This window comes from Podarcis cretensis, assembly GCF_951804945.1.
Source record: "Podarcis cretensis genome assembly, chromosome: 2".
Classification (NCBI taxonomy): domain Eukaryota; kingdom Metazoa; phylum Chordata; class Lepidosauria; order Squamata; family Lacertidae; genus Podarcis; species Podarcis cretensis.
The window spans coordinates 69,278,927-69,306,105 of NC_137171.1; the positions used below are offsets into that span (position 1 = coordinate 69,278,927).

General features: G+C 47.7%; 1 long non-coding RNA gene across 1 annotated transcript; it reads right to left on the bottom strand.

The window, feature by feature from the left end:
* Positions 1-10,844: 10,844 nt before the first annotated feature.
* LOC307210522 lies at positions 10,845-16,485 on the bottom strand. The gene is made up of 3 exons (XR_013836053.1): positions 16,260-16,485; positions 13,496-13,569; positions 10,845-11,092 (listed from the first exon to the last, which is right to left on the bottom strand). It is a non-coding gene; the product is annotated as an uncharacterized lncRNA (long non-coding RNA).
* Positions 16,486-27,179: the final 10,694 nt, after the last annotated feature.

Consider the following 27,179-nt stretch of genomic DNA (forward strand, 5'->3'; position numbering starts at 1 on the left):
AGGAAACTAGCATGTAAAGGAGGAAGTTGCTAGTCAAGGCTCAAGCCTGTTGTGCTGGTTTCTGTTTCAAGGGAAGACTGGAAAAATGGGGCCACTCACCTTTCGTCTATGATGATCCAGTTCATTCTTTTTCTTCTGCAGCATCTCACATCTGAATTTGGATAAACGCCTCTTTGGGTTCTCTCCATTATTTTTCCTGTTGCATGCTTCTTGCATCCACATAAGCCCCACTGCATGCATAAGCCAGGCCTTGGCGGACTGCAATTTGAAGAAAAACTTTAAAACAACATAAAGAATTTGTCAGCTTTTACAGAAAACAAAAGTATGGGGGGAAACTCACAATTTTCAGGTTTCTCTGGCCTTCGGGGCATATCGCTTCTTAGTCCCGCTCTCCACACACCCTGGAAGCACTCTTGCCTGTCTGGAATACAGGTATGTCCTTATTATAATAATAATTTATTATTTTTACCCTGCCCATCTTACTGGGTTGTCCTAGCCACTCTGGGCAGCTTGAATTGAATTATGCTAAGGGCACAGTCCCTCCCCAGAGTGGCTGCATCCCACAGTTTTGGCCAACAGCAATGGCCTACTCTTGGCAAACAAGCTCTGTGACTCACCTGCCATGAGCAGAAGTTGTGATGTTGCACTGCACAGATCAGGTGCTCATGCTGAGGTTTGCTGTCATGCTGCCACAACCGCAAGCTGCTTGTCGCAAGTGGGAAGCCACTTTGAGGAAAGGAGGGGAAAAGGTGGCTGTGCGAGCAAGGCCACAGTGTATTTGTTGGCCTTGTATGTTTTCCCTATTGCTTTTGGCACCAAGTGTTGCCTGATCTGAGCAGGGAGCCCATTTTTCTGTCACCCAGACTCAGGTAAAGAGAACAAGGGGGAGCTAAGCCAGCTGCCTCTGAAGCCCATAATAAGATGCCTGCAAAACCAAAGAGGTGTTTCCAAGCACACACTTGTTTGAAGTTAGAGTGGACCCTTCTCCCACAAGCAGGACACAAGTGCAATGGCATTCCCTCGCTCGTGATCACCAGTGTGTTCCTCAAGCGTCTTCTGTCATTGAGCTATAGTTCTTCCCGTTCAAATGGTTGCCAAATACTGCTTCCAGAATGCAATACACCCATTCCTTGCTTAGACTTAGGTCACCAAGGCTGCAGTCCTAAACACACCTCGTCAAGCTAAGTCACATGCACTTCTGAGAAAACATGGCAGTGACTAGCCCAAGGCCACCCAGGCAGTGACTAGCCCAAGGCCACCCAGTGAGCTTCATGGCCAGGTGGAGATTTGAACCCTGGTCTCCCAGGCCCTAGCCCTATACTCCAAGCACTATGCCATCCTGGTTCTCAGTATAAGGAACAGAAAGACAGGGGAAATGTATTGGTTACACAGTCGCTTTGTAAATCAAATCTGCATAACCCTTGGAGATTCCCTTACCATCGATCAGCATTCAGATTCCTCACAATAGCTCATGTCCTCCCTGGTGCTAATCAAACACCTTTGCAGGTTACTTTCTCCAACCCGTAGCACATTCACAGAGAGGAGCCTTATGGATTTCCTCTCTCTTGCTTTGTCACTTGCAGTCGCATTGTTCTTCCCAAGCTGGGGACTCAGCATTGATTCTTCTTTGTATTTTTAGGCTGAGTAGTTAATGCTCTGTTGGTCCCACAAAAGGAGATGGAAGAACAGCCCAAAATCATTCTTTTTAAATGGGCATACTCTCTGTTATATTCAGATGATTGTTAATAAAGCCCTGACATTTTTCAAAATGAAAAGCATTCTTGGGAAGCCACAATTTTGAGTGGAAGAGCAGCAGCAGGGAGGGGTGCTTAACCATTTCCCGTTAGCCATTTTTCCTTCCAAATTGCCCCACTAAACAGCTTTTCTTCCTATGGCAGAAAAAAAGCAGCTTGGGGAGGGAGACTTGAGCAGAAAAACAGGTGGTGGGGAAAGGGTTAAGTGCCCCTTTCCCCTATTGCTACTAACCTTAAAATTAAAGCCTTCTGGTGTTGCTTTTCATTAAAATAAAAAACAGGGCTTTTTTATTTGCATTTGCATGTAGTTTCTCTCTAAATTCCCTAATCCAAATGTATTTTATTGTATCTGCACAGTCAAATACCAGTCAGCTTGGTGCGTAGGAGGACTTGGGAGAATTCCTAGACTTATGAGTAACTTTTGCTAAATTTAACTGTATAATCTTTGCTTGGCCACCATGGACTTTCAAAGGAAACTGGTTGAGCAGTTTGGGAAGCTTTCCATAAAAAGAAAAACACTTATCCCCCCCCCATGTGATTCTGAGTAAGAATCAACTCCTATCATTACAGCAATGTCCACAGCCTCATTTCCTGTTTAATGATGTCACAGGTGTCTCTCTTCTTGCATTTTATAGTTTGACTATGGGCAATTACACACAAACAGCTGCCCTGTAGTGCAAGTGCTAAACTCTGTTGTGTAAGACTGTACAATATAGCAGCTGCCTTGTGGTGGGGAGCCTTTCTTCTGGTACAGTCCACCTCCCAGAAACACCCACAGTTGCCACCGCCCCACCCCCAATCCACCTGTATGCATACCTTTGTGGATCACTTGGAAAGAATGGATTGCAACGCAGTGATTTAAAGTGGCCACACACGCAGCGTCTGCTCAACATGTGTAGCCATCCAATTGAACAACCAGGCCACACTTGGCAGAGCAGCAGGCCGTAATCTCCACTGAGAGCTCTGCACTGGGTCCTGCTGCATCTCCATCCCTTTCCACCCCACAACATTGCACACACCATGCACTGGGAAATGCACTGGCATGGCTCTGACCCAACCCGCCTGGCTGCTCCTCCGGCTTCTGTGGTGTGAAAACACAAACGAGTAATTGGTATCACTCTGGAAACAGCCATTGCCCTCTGACGCTTCCCTAATGACAGTCCTGAGTGGCACTCCAGCGTGTGCCAAAGAGGGCTTTTTGTGTCCACATTCCTGCTTGCAAGGAAGCTAAGTGGAACTCTCCACCATGCCAACAATTCATAATCCCACTGGGATTTCTCTTGACATTTGGTCATCCATCCTTGTCATCGCTCATGTGCTCAAACTCCTTGGCGTTCAGTACCCTGCTCCCATCTTCCTCTTTGGGAGTATCTAGGATACGGTAATGCTCTTGGGCATCCCTACCCCAAAATAAGACCCTCTTGCATCTCTCATGAATTTATCTCATCCCATCCCTTCCAAGCAGAGTTTTGTCTCTGGACATTCCCTCACTGCACCAGCATTCAGTCTCATGTGTCGGTGGAATTCCCCTTTCTGTGTGGGGGGTGAGGAACACTCTGTTAGCGACTTATAAGACTGCCCTCTGTTCCAGAGCATAGCCCAGCCCAGCTCCAGGACACAGTTCCTACAGCCAGAAGCTGGTCCTGTATCTCTACGTAAGGTCCTCCGACCAATAATATCACCACATAATAATCAGTCATCCTGGGGACCCTGCACCAACAATGAGCAACAACATGGCAGAAATCTTGCTAAATTAAACCTGCTCCCTGCTCCAGTGGGATGATGTGGCTGCTCTGAAATAGTCATCTATCTATCCATCTCTCTCCACCAAGCAGGAGCAGAATGCCCCACGGGAATGACACAGATAGTACCTAACTGCGTCATTTCTCAATTTCATCAAACTCAGGAGAGGCAGTGGATGTGCTAGATCAGCGGCAATCGACTGAACAGGACCAATACACTGGACAAGATGGGCTACTGTGCAGAGGGTGAGGGATTGTCAGTCTGGCCAGGCGGTTTTGATGGTGGTTGCACTCTCCCTAAATTCACAGTTCAGGGGTGCTCATTGATCCAGCACTGGCACTAGAGCCACCGGCTATTTTTATTGTAAGCTGCCCAGAGTACCTAGTTGTTGTGCAGCATATAAAGATTGTAAGTAAAATAGATATAGGCCCTGCCTTTGTAGATAACAATCTCCTCTCCCAAGAGAATAGAATCTGTTGGAGGGTCTCCTTGGACAATCTAAGAGCTCTGCAGTGTCATTTGAGAGAAGGCTGCATAGGATCAGACTATGCAGGGGTCTAAAGGACAAAAGCAGAATGTTACATTGCGCCTCAAAATGAACTGGCAGCCAGTGCAGATGTTTCAAAATAGGTGTAATATGTTCTCTCTGACTTTCCCACTTAGCCTTGCGTCCAGTTAGAGGCTGAAAGGTTTTCTTTGGGCATATACCACAGCCCTGTTCAGATATTCATCTGGAAGGGAGGCGAGGTAGGGTCTCAGTTGCTGGCCTCTCCCTTATGTGACTGTGCCTTGAAAAAGCCTCCCTGGTCTTTGCCAGTACAATCCTGACCCTGGCTATTCAAGGATCTGAGACTGCACAGGCAGAATGCTCATGTGTAGGATCTCTGCTGAACATGAGAAAGGGGGCACTGGATTAGTGGGCAAAGAGGAATGCCTAAACAGGGCTTGCATCTTTTCTGCTTCACAAATAAGCTGCTTATTCTGCTGACTTGCTCTGCACTGATGTTGTCACAGTGACTTTTTGTTAGGGGCAGCGTTGCTGGTTTTCTCTGGCCAGTAGTGAGGAGTCTGATTGGCATCCCTCTCCTGTCTTCATCACCACAGCCTGCTCACTTTTTAGAGTTCTTCCTGGATGCATAGAACCAGCCTGATCAGCATCCTGCACAGCCGTCTGCCTCCCAAACCGAGTCCCCTGCTGTGTCTCTGCCTGGCTGCACTCAGTGCTGGAGCTGTGCATATTCCTGCTGGCTCCCTGGTTATGTCGCACAGCTGGCACCTGTCCTCCTTCCCCATTCCATATGCCTGTCATGGTCTGAGATGAGCCTGTGACAAGTGGCTGTGTGTGCAAATGTCTCTCTGCCCACACTCCACAAACACACACAAACAGCCATGCCCTATCATGTGTAATCTCTGTATTCCTGTACCCATTCTGGGAGCAGCTCATGCCCAAGAGAATTCAGTTCTGAGCGGGCTCTTCTCCAGATCATGTCATCTCATCAGGCCAGAGATTTGACCCTGGTTCCTAGACCAGAACAGCTATTTTTACACATGCACACAGTGTGCAAGGAGAAACCTCCCCCAAATTAATGAAAGCAACCCCACACAACAATATGAGGTGCAGAGATATTTCTACAAACATTAACCAAAGCAACAAACTGGTCCTCTCTATTTCTGTCTACAAATACTCAGTGACATGTGCACAAGCTGGACCAAGTGAGGGTTTGTCCACGCTTCTGCTTGTCCCCTGCCTAGAAAGCATGGGTCCGAGTAGTTCTGCATTTCCCCCACTGCTTTCCCATGGAAAGCATACTCTTTTCTGCTGAATTGGAACAAACAGCTATCCATGGAAAACCTGACTGCTGTTTGGTCCGATTCAGCAGCAAACTGTGGATTTTCCCAGGGTTAAGTGGTGAGGCAAACAGAGATTAGAATCATAGAATCATAGAATCATAGAGTTGGAAGAGACCACAAGGGCCATCGAGTCCAACCCCCTGCCAAGCAGGAAACAACATCAGAGCACTCCTGACATATGGTTGTCAAGCCTCTGCTTAAAGACCTCCAAAGAAGGAGACTCCACCACACTCCTTGGCAGCAAATTCCACTGTCGAACAGCTCTTACTGTCAGGAAGTTCTTCCTAATGTTTAGGTGGAATTTTCTTTCTTGTAGTTTGGAACCATTGCTCCGTGTCCGCTTCTCTGGAGCAGCAGAAAACAACCTTTCTCCCTCCTCTATGTGACATCCTTTTATATATTTGAACATGGCTATCATATCACCCCTTAACCTCCTCTTCTCCAGGCTAAACATGCCCAGCTCCCTTAGCCGTTCCTCATAAGGCATCGCTTCCAGGCCTTTGACCATTTTGGTTGCCCTCCTCTGGACACGTTCCAGTTTGTCAGTGTCCTTCTTGAACTGTGGTGCCCAGAACTGGACATAGTACTCCAGGTGAGGTCTGACCAGAGCAGAATACAGTGGCACTATTACTTCCCTTGATTTAGATGCTATACTCCTATTGATGCAGCCCAGAACTGCATTGGCTTTTTTAGCTGCCGCGTCACACTGTTGTGATAAAACATGCATCTCTTCACCAGCACAATTATGACCCCGCCAATTCATTGATCTGAGATTGCATGGACATAGTCTACATGTGGACAGTATGAACATGCGCTGGTTTTTCTGCTGAACTGCTCCTCTCTATTTCTTTCCATATATACTCAATGATAAACGTTCACTGTCTGGACCAAATGAGACAAGACACCAAAGATTGTGTATTTTTAAACAGCATCTAGAGAATTGGGGAAAATTGGATCAGGACTCTGGTGTGGTGCTGGGATAAAGGAAGATTTAGCCCTTTCCTCCCCAATCATTGTCTCAATTTAAACCAGCCTCTTAACCTGCTAGATGCCTGGAGGGGGAATGTACAGGTACCAAATGAATAGATATGTTTCCTCCTTCTCATGGGGGTAAATAGCAAGTCATGGGGGTGTGGATGAGGACTAATCCTAGATATGTTGGTGTCTGAAGTGGAGCACAGATGGTGCTGTGCCCACACAAGGGTTATCTCTTCAGACAGATATGCTGTACCATTCAGACACCAATCCCAGCCTTTATCTATGACACAAACCTTTGTACCACCTGAAGCAGGTCATTTCATCCTGCTCCATTGTAGAACTGGCCCTGAACCATTTCGAATGGGGAATATGGCTAACACCTCCTCCCCCAGCACTATTCTCCCAGTCATATGAAGTCGGGGTCAAAAGAATCATAGAATTGTAGAGTTGGAAGGGACCATGAGGATCATTTAGTCTAACCCCCTGCAAGGCAGAACTCCTTTTGCCCAACAGGGGCTCAAACCCACAACCTTGAGATTAAGAGTCTCACGCTTTACCAGCTGAGCTAGTTGCTATTAACTTCTTTTGAAGGAAAAAAGACAGCAATCAGGAGTCTCCTCACACCCAAAGGATTTCTTATCTGGTTACTAAGTCAGCAGTTTGTTATTCAGGTGTGTCATTTTCACTTTATATTAATGAACAAGACAGTCAGGCATGGAGCATAGCTTCCTAAGATCACTAAGTAAATTCTGCTTCAGAAACAGCTAACCATTTTTTTGCTACTTAGGACCCATTTGTAGAATAAACAAAGAGGAGTTTCAGGTCTTGCTGGACGTAAGTGGAACAGACTCCCTCACAAGATGGTAGGGTCTCCTTCATTGGAGGTTTTTGGGCAGAGGTTGGATGGCCATCTGTCACGAATGCTTTAGTTGAGATCCTGCCTTGCAAGGAGCTGGACTAGGGAACCCACAAGGTTGTGTAATTCTATGTTCTCCCTTGGACTGTTCCCTATCGTTGGAGTTGCTAATGTGTCACCAGTGCATGAAGCCTATGAGCCCCTCTCCTGCTCCCCACACATACACTGCCCCCTTTGTCATGAGATGGCAAGGGTGATTACCACCAGCCCTGGCCCCAAAACTACACAGAGCTGAAGAAGGAAGTCAGAAGAGCAACACTTCCTCTTTCATCTGAATGTGCCTTTCCCAGGCTCAGATCAGCACCTGGGCTGGCGAAAAAGTGTATATTGGACTCCAACTCCCTATCAGTCCTAGCCAGCACGACTAGTGGCCAGGGAAGGTAGGAGATAGAGTCCTATGGAGGGTCACAGGTTCCCCATCCCAGATGTCATGTTTTACTTACAGTACTTCTCTTCCTGTCCTGTCTCACAGTTTCAGCCTATTATCTTTATCCTCAACATTTTTGCTTGTGCATCTTTTATTCCCTGCACTTTAAACATGTTACGTGTCTCTGTTTCCCTTCGCTGACTTCCTCTATTGTTCCATTTTAAATTTAAACTTTTGACCTTTAAGCCTCCTTGCGGTCTTGCTCCTTCTTCTTTATCTATCTTCATTGCTTTCTGCCTCTCCTCCTTCTTAGCTGCTCAGTCTATCAAATATGCATCTTACTAACCCTCCTTTAAGCGTCCCCACTTTTGTGGCTTGGGTTTTTCTTGGCCCCTTCTGCACTGAATTCTCTCACTTCAGATACTCAGCTGGCCTCTTTGCCTTGCTTTAGGATATTATTAAAACACTCGCCGTGCTCTCTCTTGCATTTCTGTGTGTTTTCTTCTTTTCTTATTGTTACGATTATTAATTGAATAGTTTTTAACTCTGTCTTGCTTCCTTTTGCTTTCATCCAGCAAAGTTCTTTCTTCCCCTCCTTACAACTCCCCTCTCCTTTGGTCTCATGTATTTTAAATTGTGAGCCTCAGGGAAGGAGCTCTGCTCAGGTACAGTTCTTAGTATATATTAGGCATTTTATAAATAATAAACAATGACAACGCTATGTGAGCACTCGATGCAAATGGCTGCAATGGTACAAAGTGGGGCTGGGGCAGAGGGGGTGACTTGTTCCAGGATCACAAAGCCCATATGCACAGACCTCTTTGCTTGAACATGGGGTATTCTTCTAGGTGTGCAATGGAAATGAGGCTGTGTGGCCTCAGAAATATCAAGCGGCAAAGTCCCAAACCCAGTGCAGAGCTCTTTGGTGGGGTCTTCCGGGTGGAGGCTCCTAGACACAGGGCCACCAACTGAGTGCTGTTACACTGAGACAGAGGTCCCTGTTTTTCCCTGCTCCGAGGCTAGGCGTTTCCTCTGCACCCCCTTTTCCCTGGCAGGGACTTCTTTCCAAGCCTGTCAGAATTATTTTGTCTGATTGTACCTGCTGCAGAAAATCAACCTGATTACCTTCCTTGATGTAGATCTATCTGAACAGCTGGGGGCGGGGGGACTCCATTATCACCAGCCCAGCTCTCCCAGAGTGCATGTAGCTCCTGACAGGTGAGAAGCTGTGCACTGCACAGCGCCTGCAATGGCTGGGAGCCAAAGCCCAGCAGCGCATACAGAGAGAGGGAGAGGGAGCTGCATGTGAGAGCTGGAGCCATCAAGGCACGCAAAGGCCAAAATGCTGCTGGAGAGGAGCCAGTCTTGGGAAAGCTTCTACTGGGCACACCGCATGCTGGCATGGACACCATGCAGGCTGCTTTTTGCACACCATCTCTCTTTTTCTGGCCCCATAGCCCATCAGAGGTTCCATGTGGATAGCTACATCTGAGCAAGGGTCCAACACATGCTAGGAGACCACCTGGCTAACTCTTGACTATTTAGCATTGTTAAATGGTAATGAGCTAGTAGCAAAGCCCCACCATGACAGCCAGTAGTTAATTGTGCTACTTAATGCCAAAGCAATGCCATTGAAAGAATCCCCAGCCTCTGAGTGAGTAGAGGAAGGCATCCTGTAGGATCGGAGGTCTTCTAGTAGGCAGGGCACTTCCAGGGGTGACAGCTGAGTGTGATGTGTTCTGTCATGCCTTTGAATGTGGGACACCAGTGTGGCTGCCCCATGGATGAACATCTGCTTACAGAGGCTTTCTCTGGAGTTCTAGCCTTCCCAGTGTGGAAATTAAATTTTAAAGACTTCATTAGCCAAAAGAATGCTTTTCATGAGCCTAATTGTGGTGCAGGGAGCAATGGGGTGCAGGTGGGGAGGGGAAAGCTGTGACTCATTTGTGGTGCCCACAACAGTTCCTCGAGGTTGCAGATCCACCCATGGGCCCAAAGGGATTAAAGATGCCAGTTTTAGGGGTAGGAGTGTCCTGTCCCCCCGCCTTCTTCCTACCACCAAGAGTCAGGGTTTGCCTTCTCTGGGTCATCTGAAGGGCTTTTGTAAGATAAGTTGGGATTTTTTTTTTCCTGGGCCAGGAGAGCTTACTGCTTGAAGTGGGGCAAGGAGGTATGAGTATTTATCATAGAGCCACAGGCAGGCATTTAATCGTGTTACAAGAGCAGACAGCAGCACTTTATGGGGTAGGTGTTGCATAGCCAGTTGTCCCCCTGGGAAACAAGCTGCAGTTGGTCTTTATCCCAAGCATGACCTGCTTCTTATCCCAGCCAGAGACAAAAGCCTGGGAGGGAGGGAAGAGTGTGTGTTTGTGGTCGGCAGTGAGGGACAGGGACTGGGGTTAAGCTGGATGGAAACAGGCCAGCTTTGGACTCTGTTAAATGGAAGGGAAGAAAGAGAAGGGAGGAGGAGTGGAGCACAAAGGGGTACTAGCATCCAGCTGAAAGCACAAAGTGGGGAGGGTGGTATGGTTTGGGCTGGAACAACCCTTTCGCTAGCCTCATTTGCACTCCTGAAATCCTTCCCTTCTGCTGCTCTGTATCTGTATGTTTCCCTCCACCTCTTCCCTGCCACCTCCTGCAAGATCAGGTGCACTTGCTTCAGGGATGGAGTCTTTGTGTTGAACTGTAATGAGATTTCTGCTTGGCTGAGTGGAGAGACGATCCAAAGCAGACGTCTTGCACTGTCTCCCCAAGCCATGCTGCAAGCCTGCCCATTGTAACTCTCCCTCACAAGCACTGGCCCAGCTTCTGTGAGATGAAAAACCATCCTTCCTGATACTGATGTCAATTGGGGTCAGGAGCAAGCACCATGAGGCTGGCTACCCTAAAAACCTATCAGAAACACTAACATGTTTCAGACGTGATGCTACACCATAGTTTACCATTACCTGCATGAACCTGCTCCTTCCTCGCACGGCACAGGCACGAGGGGGAATCATCCATTTCCATTTTTCACTAACCACAGGTTCTTGTTGCATCCACACTGCAAACTGCCTTAAGTTTAAACTGGTTTATTGAACAAACCAGGACCATAAACCAACATTTGAAGGTGGCTTGTTTGAACCAATCACAGTGAAAACTAACTAGCTTGTCCTGGTTCACACCAAACCCCACAATGGGTGGGATTCATCTAAGTTACTGTCAGAGCGCATGCTGGTCAGTAAATCACACAAAGTTCAAAGTTGGAGTTAACTCTTTATTAGTAAAACCATGATCTTGGCAGACTTGGCGGAGAATCACGCCTAATGAACACAACAGCTCATTCCCTGTGGGTCTTACTCCATGAAATCAGTTGCCGAGGCTCAAAGTCCCTGCCTTCCCACAGCTTGTGTCTCCTCCTCTCCAGGGCTTTTTCCAAGCAGTCAGAGACCACACCTTCATGCAGCCTATCATTGTTCTGCTCTTTTCAGCCCTCTTCTTGTTCTGGGAGACAGGGGGGAAGGGAGCTTCTTACAGCAGGAGGGGGAGACATCTGTGACACTAGCCTGACTCATCTCTTCCTCTTGCCTCTTGGCCTCCCTCCTTCCACTCTCTTGCTTCAGCATCTGCCTCTGATTCTGGACTTATCTCTGCCACCGACTCTCCCAACTCACTCTCCCAAGCCATGCTACCTCTTCAGCTTCTGAACCCTCCTCTTCCCAGTCTTCTCCCTTTTCTCCTTCTGACCATTCATCGCTGTCCCACCACCACTCCCAGGGCTCTGAACCTTCTTCCCTTGGGTGTTCCCCAGCTGACTCCTCTCACCATTCCTCTGTGTCCAACCAGTCCATGACAATTACTGTGTGCACAGACTGAAGTCTAGTCATGCAATGGTGCTTCCCCTCCTCCCCTCCCTCACCCCCTAAATCTGTTCGGGGGGAGGGGTTGGGGAAACACCAAGAACAGATTTAGGAAGTGCACAAGGGGAGCAAATCTCACTTTGTGAGTGGACTTGATTCTGTGCACCCATATCCCACTGAGCATGACCCTGAATTCCACCCAATGTGGTTAGTTGAAAATGGAAGAACTTGCCTCTGATTTCTTCACAGGAACCAGCATTCAGAATCATATTGCCGCTGATACTGGAGGCAATATATATCTAGCCAGCCTTTGTGACTAGCAGCCGTTGACAACCTTATCCTCTGTGAATGTGTGTAATTCCCTTTTAAACTATGAAATTCATTACCAAAAGATGTAGTGATAGATGCCATCAGTATAACTTGTGGTGGCAAATTCCATGATTTAACTATGCATTATGCGAAAAAGCTCTTCCTTAATCAAATTTTGACAGTATGCTCTGTCAGGCCCTCATGTTGCAATGCACACACAAATTCCCATTGCTCGGATGTAGCTGCAAGAATGGGGGTGAGGTGGAGGTCCTGGTGAACTCCTGCCTGTAATCAAGCATGACATGCAGACTACTATGACTACTCAGCAAACTTAATGGCAGAATCGGGATCTGAACTCTGATCTTCCTGTTCAAAGTTTAACACTATCCACACTGGCACAGTTTGCCCTTCACTGGAGGCTGAGCAGGGACAGCAATGGTCAGGGATATATTAAGTCAATGTGACAGACAGCAGTATATCTCACCTCCATGTAGTGGATTGGACAGATGACCTGGGATCACTTGCAGCCTCACAATGCTTTGATTCTGCTGTGACTCAGTGCTTGTTAAACTAAAGGGCAATTTATATGGCCATGGTTATGGCTTAATTCAATCTGTGCAGCCACTGTTTTCTCCTAGCACGAATGGAACATGCGCATGGCAAACTGGTCATGTGCATCAGACCTCCATAAGCACAAACTGACAGCATGCCATCGATAAGCTGTGGGAGAAAATCCACATAGCTCATTGTGAGCACGCCAGCGATTTGTGCTTGTGCCAGGCCAATGCACATGACCAGTTTGCCACAAGCACATTCATTCAGCTTATGCAGGATTGGGATGGCAGGGAAGGTGGTCTGCACAATTTGCAAAACAAGCCCCCAAAGACTTGAGCAAATATGTGTAAAGATTGTTTCTCCATGCACAGTGCTCTGCTGAATTTTGTACAGCGATAAGCAACATGGATTCCCTCTGTCACAATATAATTTCTTTTCTGACAGCCCCCAGGGAGGCCCTTCCATCTGCATGCCTGCCCAATAGGCTTTGGGTGTTCTCACAACTGATGCTAAAAATGGCTTCCAGTCTGGAATATGTCATTTGTGAATGTTATTAATGTGGAATACGGGGGGAGAGAACCATTTTAAAAAGGAACGTACGTTCTAGCCATTGTACGCTTTATGTTACGGGTGCTTAAACTAAGTGAAGTGAACAGCATCTGTTTTTTAAAAAAAAATAGCAAAGAGGATGGATTTTTGCAGATACCAAGGAAGAGATTGTAATCATCACTGTGTGTGAGCATGCATGCGATTTCAATTTAGGGATCTGCTCGGATGTGTTTGTGTACTTGTGCGCACATTTATCATTTTCACCCTTTCACTAATTTCCCTTCAATAGAAGCTAAACCGGATTATTTATGAACTGTCAGTCCATCTACTGCATGATCCCCCCCAGCTGCTTCCTTCTTCTTTTGGGGTTGGGCAGGAGACATAGGAGTGAACAGGTACATTTGCATAAATTTATAGAATCATAGAATGGTACTGACCTGCCGGTAGTGGGTCTCCCCCCCCCCCTTTTTGCCCACCTCCTGTCACCAGGGACCTCACCTGTTCTCCAAGAATTCTCAAAGAATATAGATAGAGGCTTTGAGATTACACCTGCAAGCTCCTTTAGTACCCTTGGATGCAGCTCATCAGGCCCTGGAGGTCTGAATTCATTGAAAGTAGCTAGGTGTTCACTTACCACCTCTTTTCCTGACTTTGGCTGCAGCTCCCTCTTTGCATTATTCTGTTATCACCAGGTTGGTCACTGCTTTCCTTTTGGGTAAAAACAGAGGCAAAGTAGGTGTTGAGCAGTTCCCTTTGTCCCCCAACAGCATTTCTCCATCTTCTCCATGCAGAGGACCGCTTGTTCTTGCTTTTGAACATAGCCAAAGAATCCTTTTAACTTTATTCTTAACCTCTCTTGCAAGCCTGAACTCATTCTGAGCTGTGGCCCACCTGACCTTCCTGAAACTGTTGGCTACTTGTGTATACTCTTCCTTCGTGATTTTCCCTTTCTCCCATTTCTTCTACCTGCCCCTCTTACATCTGAGCTCATCTGCAAGCTCCTTAAGCAGCCACACCACTTTCTATAGATGCCATCCACTTCCGTTTCTTGTTGGAATTGTCTGCATTTGAGCCTTCAATAGTTCACCTTTAAGAAACTCCCATCCATCTTGGACTCCCTTCTCTTTTGAGTATTTCTGAGTATAGGATCTCATCCAGTAGTTCCTTAAGCTATTTGAAACCAGCCTCCTTAAAGTCCAAAGTATAAAGAGAAGATCCAACATCTTTGATTCAGGAAGGAGGCAGATCATAGGAATAGATTGCACTCTTTATAACTAAACTGGCATCCTTGGTGAATTTTACCTTATTTCTGCATTACCTCTGTATATTCAGTAAAGGTAAAGGTAAAGGTACCCCTGCCCGTACGGGCCAGTCTTGACAGACTCTGGGGTTGTGCGCCCATCTCACTTAAGAGGCCAGGGGCCAGCGCTGTCCGGAGACACTTCCGGGTCACGTGGCCAGCGTGACATCGCTGCTCTGGCGAGCCAGAGCCGCACACGGAAACGCCATTTACCTTCCCGCCGGTAAGCGGTCCCTATTTATCTACTTGCACCCGGAGGTGCTTTCGAACTGCTAGGTTGGCAGGCGCTGGGACCGAGCAGCGGGAGCGCACCCCGCCGCAGGGATTCGAACCACCGACCTTTCGATCGGCAAGTCCTAGGCGCTGAGGCTTTAACCCACAGCGCCACCTGCGTCCCGACGTATATTCAGTAGAGGGATACAAAACTAAAATGAAGTGAAGGAAGCACTCTTAATAATAGGAGTGCAGTGCTGGCTGCAGACTTGAGTGCAAAATCTGAAGTGGTGAAACAGGGCCTAGAGAAAAGACACAAAAAAATGTCAGTAGCACCGGGGTTGACTTGTGTGCTTGGACACCCACATCCAGCCGGCTGGGTGTCAGCAAAAGCCTTCACCTGGAAATGCCTCCACATCCCAACCCACCCAAAAAGAACTGCAGGCATTGAGTCAGTGGTTCAAGCATTCATGAACATCCTTTGATTACTCACCAGGATGATTTGCAGCTGAAAGTGAAAACCAACTCCATAAAAAAGCAGAGCAACTGATGTGAAAATTCTATGTGGCTCATTCACATGAGCAAGTCCTCATTTGATGCTGCAGTAATGAAGAATAACCATATCTATGTGAACTGGCCCTTAGTTTGCATTTTATGGCTTCATTCATCCAATATTCACCTTCCTGCTATCTTTGCAAGGAGCCCCTAATAACAGATAAAAGGGTGTTGCTTTTAGCTGCTCTTTACACTGCTCTCTGGATTTCTCTATACACAATCTCTGACCTCAGTGGACAGCCTTCCACTGCTCGCTCACATTTCGGATGCAACTGAGGCAGGTCCAATGTAGGATTTCCTCCAAAGAGGTCAAAATAGTTTTCAAGGTCCCCACTCCACCTCCTTCATCCTCACAACTCTGGGAGAGAGTCAGAGAGTGATGGGTTCAAGGTCACCAGCAGATTTTACAGAAGTGCTGGGATCTGAACTCAGGTTATCCCTCCAGTACCACCCCTGTGCAAAGCCAAGGACACTGCGCGACTGCCTCAGCCAGCAAAGCATGAGACGTTTAATCTCAGGGTTGTGGGGGTTGGGCAAAAAGATTCCTGCATTGCAAGAGGGTTGGGCTGGACATTCTATGATGCCAACCCCAGCATCACACATACCAAGCAAAGTATACCAATCCTCTACAGAAGTACCAGCAGTGGCGCAGTTAGGTACTTTTAAACTCTGAACGCAACTGGGCTTTTCCAGACATTAATGTGTTCCTTCAAGTCGCTTCAGAACGTGACCTACAACGTTTTGGGTCCCTCAGGAGTGAGGCTGCGGACCAGGGCCGGATTTAGGTTCGATGAGGCCCTAAGCTACTGAAGGTAATGGGGCCCTTTATATGTCCAGCTGTCCTTTGTCAACAACAAATTGTCGCTGTTTTTTGTGTTGAATATATGCTATATAGTAATTTATAGACCTAATAGGTATCTAAAGCCATTTTGCACATAACAAATAGGAGCCTACGCAACACAAAACACTGTTGCTGTATGTAGGTTTTATTTTATTTGTTTTTTATTTATATTTTGGAAATTTACATCCAGGGGTTTTTTTTGCTTTAAATTTTTTGGGGGCCCCCAAGAGAGTGGGGCCGTAAGCTATAGCTTGTTTAGCTTATAGGTAAATCCGACACTGCTGCGGACTTGTGGCCCCAAAGTCTTGCGCTGACGCTCTCCCTAGTTAGCCCAAGTGAACTCTGCGAGAGGGGCGGGCTTTTCCATCCCTGTGATTTCACGTGCCCCGGCCCGCCAGTCCCTGCCAGCGTGCGAGCTTGTCATTGGCGGCGTTTCCTTCCCCCATCGCGGGGAGGCTGCTCGGGATAATTGGCTTTGAATATGTTTACCTCAGCACTCGAAGTCTCTCTCGCTCTCCGCTCCCGCTTCGCCGCGGCGTCTCGGAAGCCACCTGGAGCTGCGCCCGCGTCCCCTTCTTCGCGCGTCGGGGAAAGAGGCAGCGAGGGACGCAGGCAGGCAGGCAGGCAGGAGGGAGGAGGAGGAGGAGCAGCCGCCGGGCAAAGCCGCCTCGGGCAAAGCCGAGCCGAGCGCTTTAATTAGCGGGCGCTCCCCGAAGAAGAGAGGCGGCAACGCGGAAGAAGAAACGCCCGGCCGCCGGCAAGGCGGCGTCACGCAATCGGCGGCGCCGTATTTCCGTTTTTACGATTGTTTCTATTAACCCGCCTTGCACCCGAACGCCCCAGGGCGGCCGACAGCAATAGAGCGAATGCAAATTAAAACCCAACCCCGCTTGCTCGATCCTCGCATATTCCTGCTTTGCAGAGGGTAGAGCTAGATGATCCTCAGAGTCCCTTCCAACTCTACAATTTTATGATTTTAAAAGGGAAGAGTTTATCAGGGGGTCTTTTCCCCAGCCGTTTCGAATAAAGCAGGCGGTGGGGGAACCCCAGCAAACCACCATGTCAGTTAAATGAACAACGCTCTTATTTGTGGGTTCTATAAATTGCCTTTTTTATTTGCGGCCTACAAGAACAGGCGTTTCGCGTTAGACTAGAGGCTCCCTCGCGCCCCTGCGAGCGCCACGTGCTTCATTAGGGCCTGGAGTGTAGAAGAGGAAGAGAGCAGGGGGAGCGCATCCCGCTGCCAGCGCCGGCCCTCCGCGCGCTCCTAGGTGACCTCCTTTTGAATACCTCGTGGAAACTGGGCCAGATTATATGCTCATCAAACCATCAGTCGCCGCAGGCAGCGAGGGGAGGGGGTGGCTTTCTCGTCACCCAGTTTCCCACCAAGCACACACAGCTTGCCTTGCACCCCCCAACAGTGTCACCAAGCCTCCAAAAAGCTCTTCCCGTTCCTGGCACTTTCTTACTCCTGTGACGGCGTCGCTGGGCATCAGTGCGGCCTGTGTGATTTAGACGGTGTCTTGGCGGGAAGCGGAGAAGAAATGGATGGAGAAATCGCGAGGGTTTGTGGCTGGAACCCATGGATTCCTCCCCCTCCCCCCATCTCGAAACGCTGGATCGGCGCCGGCGCCTGGATGGGAGACGGGGTGGCCTACCTGTTGCCCCAGTCGAAGAGCTGTAAAGGGAGGCGAGAGAGGGGCAGTTTCACCCCTGGCAAGTCTTTTCCTGATGCAAGCCCTCTTCCGCCGCTTTTCTCCCAACTCGGCGTATTTCGAGACTCGGGGGGAAATCGCGGCCGGATGGGCGAGGGAGCGCGCGTACATGTGCGCACACACACACACACACACACACACTTTCTTGTGCGAGGTGTGCGAGTAGACAGTGGATTGGGGGCATCTTGGCGTGCTCGCGAGGAAAATGCTGCTGCAGCTGCTTGGCCCTCGTACAAAACCCACGCGCTTCAAAGCGATGTGTTGCACGGCAGACTGCTGTGACCATGTTGCTGGAAGCCAAGGAGGCGTCCTTAATGGAGCCTCGCTGTGTGGCAGGTGCAGGCAGGAACAGGATGATCGGTTGCCTATCTGGGCGTAAGGAAGGGAATGAGACTGCGGCTGAAAACCTGTAAGCACACACTTACCTGGGAGTTTGTGCCATAGAACGCCACCACACACAAGTCAGCATCGCTCTCTGGATAATGCTTCACAAAACAGGAAGCTCCTTTCACCTGAAGGGAGAGAGAGAGAGATCAGTCAAAAGAGCATGAGACTCTTGAGCTCAGGGTCATGGGTTTGAGCCCCAAATTGGGCAAAAGATTCCTGCATTGCAGGGATTGGACTAGATGACTCTTATGGTCCCAACTCTACAATTCTGTGACTCTGTGAAACCCAAAGGAAAATGAGAAGAGTTTCCACTCCTCCCTTTGGGAACTTTTCCCCACATTGGTTGGCTGAGTCAGTTTCCCTTCATGAATCAAGAGTTTGCCCTGGAATGTGCCCACCTAACCTGCCTCACACACATTGCAGGGAAGGATGAGTTACAGAAGACTAGCTTTCCAGAAGCTTGTCTTTTGTCGCTGAATGTTAAGTCCAGAGCCAGGAGCTGGTCAGCAACTCAGTGTCCATGAAGTTAACTCTTTATTCAAAGAAATCAAAACAGTTCAGGCCTAGTGATCATAGCAACTCTTCCCAGTAGGTCTTGCCCCAATGAGGCAGTTGCAAGGACTGGAGGACCCTGCCTTCCTACAGCTCTCGAGTTTCCTCCTCCCCCAGGTCCTTCCCCAGCAACCTGAGGCTCCTTCATCTTGTTTCTCTTTGCTCTGCCTTCTTCATTTCCCCTGATTTCTAGGAGACCAGAAGGGAGAGGAGCTGGTTACAGCAGGAGCAGGAGACTCCCTGGTTTCTTCAGCAGCCTGCCTCTACTCTACCTCTTGCCTCCCCTTCCTCTCCAGTCTCTGCTTCTGCCTCTGCTTCTGAACCTCTCTCTGCCACAGCCTCTTCCTCCTCACTAAACCCTGTTGCCTTTTCAGCTTCTGACACCTCCAATTCTGCTCCTACTTTGCCCTCTGACCACTCATCTTCGTCCCACCACCAATCCCTTTTCTCTGAGTCTTTCCTCCCTGGGGGTTCCCTCCCACCACTCCTCTGCATCCGGCCAGTCCATGACACATTCCCTGATAAGCTTCCAAGGGGCCCTAGGAAGGAAGAATCCACTTTTCCTCCCCTCCCCTAGGAGCCAGAGGAGTACCCAAGCGAGATTTCCTGCAAGAGTTGGTTTTGGAGACCCAGTTATCACCGGAGGTTAATTCAGCCGTCCAGGCTGTGCTCGAAAACGGCTTCCTGTCTTTAGGAAGTCCCTGGACCTCACTTGCACAGATTGACTTGCCCATTAGTTTTCTCATAGACTGCTTCCCCCACCCTTTTACCCTTTCATGGCTCCCCAGCTCTTGGAAAGCCTGGACTGGCCACATGGGCTCCACAGCTGTCAGAGCCAGCAAGAAATTTCAGGCCTGATTGATTTAAATAAGGAAAAAATCCCTACCATGTTCACCCAGTGACACAGCATCGATCGCAATGGAGGGAAAGTGGCCATCAATCACCAAGCTGCCTGCCTACTCTGGGTAGTGGTGGGGGGAGAGAGAGGACAGAAGGAGGCCTCCTTCTCCTCTTGAAGGATGCTGCTAAGGGAACAAACCACAGCAGAGAAGGAAGCACACTGGTGTTACCTGAAGATAAGCAAAGCTTGGCATGACATGACAGGGGCAGTTCTGTGTGCTTCGACCCAGAACTGTCCCAAATGCTTAGGAAGAAGGAGGAGTGATATTTCCAATTAAAAACAAAACAAGAGGGGTGTGCAGGTGAGAATTGGACTGTGGAAACTTTTCTCCATATATGTTTTTCTCACCCAAATGCCAGGTCCTGGAATGGCTGGGAGAAAAGTGCAGAGAGATGCTGGGGCAGAGAATGGAATCAGAGTCTGAGGCCACAGTCTCAGATGAACCAGGAGCTATGGGGTGAAGAGTAGGTCACAACTGAAGGCAGAGCTATAGCGGAGTGGGGGGTGGGTGCCAAACTTGGTCTTTGACCCGGGGGAAATAAAACCAAATTTTCCCCTGCTGAAGGTCAAATACAGGGTACAGCCAAGAACAAACCAAAGGCCAACCACAGGATACAGGAACCTAAATCCCTTTCAGGCATTCTCTAATTGTGTGTGGAGAAAAGAGTTGGAGGACCCACTGGATCACCACCCTGTGTCCATGCTGGATCTCCCCATGCTGAGGGATGACAGGATCATCCGCATGCTGGGGGAATGTCTGGAGGAGGAAACCTCTAAGGACTGAGAAACACACACACACCCCACATGCATGAAATAAGGTCATCTGTGTATTACCTCACAGGTCACCAGTCAATGTGAAGCACCCAGGTCAAGAGCTGAGCCCAGCAAATGCACAACAAAGTCTGTTAAAGTCTGTTTAATGGTGTGTGTATATAATTTTTTGATAAATAAAAGTAAAAAATCCGAAAGTTTACGTTCCTAAATATCGCTGTTGTTTTCTGTTAACCCAAGTAAAAAGATAAACAATGAGACCTGAATTCTGCACCAGCTGAAGTTTCCGAACTGTCTTTAGAGGCAGCCCTGCATATAACACATTGCAGTCATCTAGATAGGCTGGTTCCGCCTTTTAAAAAATAAGTAGGCGGCCAGGGACGGGCCTGAACTCCCCCACTGTGAATACAGCGGAGTAGAGAACACCTGTAGGAGGCTCTTGTTGCTCAAACAAGGCTTTATTGGGAGAGAAAACTTCCTTCGTGTCCAGGGGTGGGTGTGTCCTATGACCAGCATGGGTGTGTGGAATCAGGCCAGGACCTGAGGATACAAAGCTGCGAAAGGAAGTACTATAGTTCAGTGGCTCACCACATGGAACAGCTGCATACAGATCCAAAAGTTCTTAGCTTGAGCCCCACCCAAAACTTCCTGACAGATGTGCATGCGCACGTGTGCACACACACACACTTTTTTCTGGCATGATGGAAGTCATGTAACATTTAATGTACCTCCACATGTAGACTGGGCCTTTCCTCAGGGCTTCCATAAATTCCTCAAGCATTGCCAACCCCCATATTGGCAGCCAGTGGGGGCTGGTGTCCATTGGGGCTGCCTGGGCAGAAGGCAGGGAGGTCAACAAAAGGCAGAGCCATTCTAGTTTTGTCCCCACCCTCCTCCCTGCTGAGCCCCTACAAGAGGCTTAAGTGGAGGAAGCTGACAGGCAGTGTACCACCTGAGCTGCTTATAAGGTGGGGTGGGACAGCAGTGCCCCCATTTGCCCAAATGGGCCAGTCTCCCCTGCCTGCAGCTTTTGCTTGTGGGCTGCATGGACACCAATGCATGCGTTTCCCTTTATGCTGCCTCCCTTCTGCAAGATGTGCCCTGCTATGCTGCTTTAAGCTGCCTGGAGCAGAAGGGGCTGTGGCGGGAGAAGGGGCCACTTTCATGCAAAGCTCCTTGGTGTTCTGAACACAGTCTGGATGAGGAGCTTCCAAAGATGACTGGTATCCCTGAAAGGGCAGGTCCTTCAACCCTGCAGGCTGTAACTGGGGCCTCCCATTCCCCTTAGCTACCAAAGCCCAACCCCGCACTATAGCTTCCTCGCTCTGTGTTTCTGAAAGATCAGTTGCTGCCCTACGCTTCATCATCCTTTAAGGAAGTCCTTTGGCATCCTATCTCACATGGTGAACTGAGGGCAATTCTGGACCCTTGCCAGCAGCTGGCTTGTTTACCAGCAAGACAACAGTAAATTAGTGTCCTCAACCAGCATTGAACACCGAGCCAACAGTGTGTGCAGAGGGCAAAACGACTGGGCTGCATGGAAGGGCTGCAGCGGCATTTGCTGCATATTTTAATAGCTGCTTTCCACCCCCAACATTAAACGTATTTAATCTGCTCTTGCAAATGGCTAATTTTGAAAATCCTCTTATCAGCATTAGCTCCTCAGCACTGGTATTTATTTACTGTTCATTTTCATAATCTCCCCCCCCCCCACTCCCCTCTACGTTTGTATGACTGAGTTCTCTACTCAAATGGCTGGCTCCATTTCGGAGAATCCTGGTGGAGGAGAGAGGTGGGAGAGGAAGACGGGCTGGCGGGGGAAGGCATCGTCATGGACTGTGATGTCATCCCAGAGACGCAGAGAAAAAGAGGACAATGGACATAAAAGAAGAGACCGGCTTCTTTTGTGCTGGATCAAGCAAGAAATACAATGCATAATGGCAACCTTGAATGCACTTGGGTTGCTGCTCACGAATGTGCATTATGTAAATGGAAGGGTGGAAATGCAACATGTTGTTCTTCATGAACAAGTGCATTCATTCTAAACTCTCCTGCCCTGTGAGTTTTCTCCTATAGAAATATAATGTAATTCAAGGACAAGCATACTGGCCTTCAGTCTATACATTTCTTCCAGCAGTGGGGTTTCAGTGTATGGCTTCAATGGAAGAAAACTGGAATGCCTTCAACCAGTTCTCCACAGCAATGACATTCTTTCCTTCTGGCTTAAAAAACCCCCAATCGTTCCTTTATTTTGAATGAGCTAATCTGGACCAAAGATTGCTACCAAGTTTGCTGTAGTACCATTTTTAAACCATCCTTTGACAACTGGGGTGTTTGAAGGTACAGCACTGCTGTTTCCTCACATGTTTCTGGGAGCACTCTCACAAAGCATGCCGTTCTCAGACTTTGGTTCACTTCATGAGGAGAGTCCTAAAGGCTGCTTTCATGGAATACAATAGGCAAGTCAACCTAAATCACACAACAACACTCTTCATTTTGCCATTCTTTAACCACTTTAACCAGGATGCGGGTGGCGCTGTGGTCTAAACCACAGAGCCTAGGACTTGCCAATCAGAAGGTTGGTGGTTTGAATGCTCGCGACAGGGTGAGCTCTCGTTGCTCGGTCCCAGTTCCTGCCAACCTAGCAGTTCGAAAGCACGTCAAAGTGCAAGTAGATAAATAGGTACTGCTCTGGCAGGAAGGTAAACAGTGTTTCCATGTGCTGCTCTGGGTTGCCAGAAGCGGCTTAGTCATGCTGGCCACATGACCCGGAAGCTGTACGCCGGCTCTCTCGGCCAGTAAAGCGAGATGAGCGCAGCAACCCCAGAGTTGTTTGCGACTGGACTTAATGGTCAGGGGTCCCTTTTGTGGGATGTAAACACAGGAGCAGTCAATGACAACATTCCTAGAGTGTACATGTTAGAACATGGGGAGGGATGTCTGTCCAGCAAGCAGGTAAACTTCCTGGAACAGACTTCCTCCGCATGTGACCAGAGGTGAGTGTGGCCTCACCTGTGCAGGTAATGATAAAAGCACAGGGCAGGCAGCCATCTCTCTCTCTCATCTTCATCTTTCAAAGAGGCAGGATGCCCTCTTGGCTCTCAGCCAAGAGAGGAGAAAACTATCTTCCTATAAGATAGATTCTGAAGTGTATTTTACCTTTTTAAGCCTGTCTGCCTTCTGGGATCATATTGTGAACAGAACGTGAGTAAACTCTTTTATACTTTTATAAAGACTGTGTCGTGTCTTGTATTTTAAGAGGGAACAAAAGGGGAAATTACCAGAGTAATTATTATAGGGGTTCTAGCGAACCTCTGCAGACGTTACCGTTGCGAACTTAAAGGGGAATGTTATAAACTCTGCTGATATATTGGGGACTTGTTAGCACAAGTTGGATTAGGATATAATCTCACAATATATCCTTTCCTGCACCCCTGAACATTCCCACACCTTTACCTTTAACCACTGCGTGAATAAAGATACTGATTGTCGTTGGGGGCAGTAGACAAGTATGGCACAATCCTATGCATGTTTAGGCAGAAGCAAGTCCCACTGTACTGAATTGAATTTACTCCCCTGTATGTGTCACAGAAGTCCTATAATCAGAGTTGGAAGGGACCCCGAGGGTCATCGAGTCTAACCCCCTGCAATATATAGGAATCCTGCCCACAGCCATCCCTGGGTGGGCACGAACCACCTGCCTTCTGGTTAACAGCCAGACACACTGACCCACTGCACCACCTGACAAACAAGACTGCAGCCCAAAGGGGTCTTCTGAATGTTTCCTGTGTCTCTGTCCCAGCCAGTTCAGTCCATGCTGGTTGAGTCTTGGGTTCTGAGTGATTATAACAAGGTATTCACCCATATGCAACCTGCTCCAGTCCTTGTATTTCCTTCCTGGGTAAGTAACCTGGCTTGCTGAAGTTGAGCCCCTATTCAATTGTTCCTGCTCAAAGAAGGAGAAGAAAACTACGCACAGCCTCTTCGACTGGTAAGTGGCAGGTATACTTAGTAAGAGGCAAGAGTCTATCGTAGGCCTGGCTCTTCTCCCCGCTGTCTTGCTGGAGCCCTGCTATTCTGTCTGTGGAATTCAAATGAATGGCAGCACCCATTATTTATTAACTCTCACCCCACGTGGCTTCCTCTCCACTCCTGCCTTGGGTTAAAAAAAGGGAGAAGGTACACCTTGCATTTCCTGCTCTATTCTCAGTCAGCTTGAAAGAATCAGCCAGTTCCCTGAGCGGCAGAGTGGATTCTGAAATATTAACACATAATCCGGTCAAAGGCAGATCACAAAGTGGTCAGTCAAGTCACCACCAGGCAAAGCGACAACAGCCAAGAATCTGGGGGTTGGGTGGGGAGAGAGACACTTCTAAAACATTCCTTGTCCCTTATCTTTTGCTTGCATGATCCCTATCCTAAAATATGCATTTCAGTCAATGAACAAATGCTGCTACTGCCTGCTTTGGGAGCCAGGATGATGAGAACAGGGATCAGAAGGCACAAGCCTTACCAAAGCTCCCTAGCTAAGCCATTGGTAATGAGCAATGGTGTGAGAAACACTCCGGCTAGGCAAGTGGTTTAGGAAGGAGCACAGATGATTATTCCAATGCAGAATATTAACTCACATTTTCTGCCCCCATCCATGCTATAATTTTTTGTATTTCAGCTGTGGGCCTAACAATGAGGCCAGGAGCTTCTGGAGGTGGATCTGGAGTCGCATTAAAAGTAGCAGACTGGGAGTCAGATCTGACCCAAAAGGCACAATATAAAAGGGTTTTCTCCTGCACATGCTACATACATAGTCATAGTGCAGTTGCTATTTGTTTCAGTTAGGCTTGTGCAGGAGAACTTCCATAAGAATATAAGAACCACCTGTTGGATCAGGCCGAAAGTCAGCATCCTGTCCTCACAGAGGCCAATCTGGGAAACCCATAAGCAGAACCAGGGTGCAATGGGTCTCTCCCCATGTACTGTGACTATTGTTGATTTGTGTGTATGTGTTTTGTGGGTGGGGCTGCCATTTGGATTTCCACTTCAGGTCCTATGTAAACTTTTGTTATTGACAAAATGCACAGACAGACAAACAAACAGAAGCAATTCAAAAGTATTGTCTTTCATTATTACACATGGGTTTTAACAACCTCACATAATAGAATGACTGTTTCTTCACCTTCCTGGTGCCTTCAGCACAAAACATATTATTGCTTCTAAAAAAACAAAACAAAAAAAGCTGTGTTCCTTCTTTGCAGCTACCATCAATTCTCTTACAAAAACAAACAGCTCTTAGATGTGTCTATAATAAAGCCACGTAGAGGCTTATTTAACAAGGTCTTTGATAAAGATTCAAATAGCAGTAAGCAGAATGATTGGAAACAGATGGTTACAGAGAAAGGAAAAGGGAGGAAAAGCACCATAAAATGCACTTCAGAGCCCCTGCTTATTAACAAGATTCTTTCCTGACTAATAAGGTATGTCTCATCCAAATGGTCAACTCATACAGAGCTTACTCAGCCAAGTGAACTGGAATCCAGTTTCCCCCGAGTCACGCATGCTGGCAGCCACAACAAGTCAAAACATGTTGTCATCCCACCAGCAAGTGATATAAGATATCTGCAGGCCTGATCCTGCCCACGGCGTCCAACTGAATTCAGTGGAATTTCCTCCCTGTGAAATGTGCATAGAAATTCAGCCTCTGCCTTTTTATGAAACACGAGTGTTTTGTTACAGTTTAAATAATCTGCAGTGTGGCTTCACTTCCAGAGTTTGCCGCAGACTCATTTCAGCTTTATAGCTAGGGCAGATCCAGCCCTGTTTAGAACGTAACAGAAAGTAAGAATGCGAGCTAGGAAAACTCAAGGTGGAAAACCCAAGTGAATGGAAAGGGTAGATCCAAAATAAATTTATCAGGGCTTAAGGCAGGGGAAAAGTATTGCTCCACAGCTTGCCTAGAGTAGAGTACCTGAGTTGAAGTGATTTGGCTGCCCTATGCTGGAGGACAAAAACTTCTTACTCTACTTTTTACTGTGTCGCACATGACTTCCTTCAATTGCAACACAATTTTAGATGACTCATCTTTTAAAGAATTTTCATATAATACCCTCATATTATCTATGTCAAAGTGTTATTGATCTTTAGTGGGGGGACAGGACCTCAGGCCCTCCAAGCCTTTATATTTGGCCCTCAAAACTTTCCAAGACCACTCTCTCTCTCAATGCCACATCTCTTGCCAGTCCAGCTCGCTGCTCTCCTTGAGTGCTTTCGCCTGGTTGGAATGTGTCCTTGAGTTGCGATAATGACTCTTGCTTACCTGGAGGGAAGACAGACAGATGCAGGTGGCTGGGAGTGCAGAAACCTCTCGGGGATTTTTTTGCAGCTGAAATGTAGCAATGAAAACAAGGTTCTTAAATTGCTCTAACGGGCAAGTGGGTGGTGACCAGACAGAATTTGAGAGGCTAAAAGCTGTTTAGAAACTTTTATTTTAAATACATTATAGCAGAAGACCAGTGAAGGAAGTTCAGTTTATGAAAGATATAAGCATAATAGTATCGAGGAGAAATCAACAGCACAGTATACATGAGTGACTCTTGGGGAAGAGAGAAATAAGAAACAGAAGAACATAGCTGTCAATCCAGAATGAAATTATAGATAACAGGCTCCCATGGATGCATGTTACTAGATGTCAGTGGAGTTTAGGATATGGGATCCAGCAAAATCAAAAGAGAAAATGTGTCCAGGTAAAAATGAAAGAAAAATAAAATAGTGAAGTCTGAGCTGCACCGGGGGGGTGGGGGGCTGGTGGGAATTATCACAGCTGTACAAAAAGTATTTGGGAAAGTTATCAGAAAACACTTAACCCTGTGTAAGATTATTACAAGCAGCAAGAATGGAATCTAAAAGCAAAATTTTCCGTGTGTGTGTGTTCCAGAGAAAAGTTTCAACACAAAAAAGATCAGAAAAAGCTTCTTGTATAGAAAAGAGATGAAGCCCATTGAGGAGACTCGTTCCTTCTGTTTCCCAGCTTTACATAAAACATTTTCTTGTGAGCTGATTGGTTCCTTTTAATTCCCCCGTTGTTTGCAA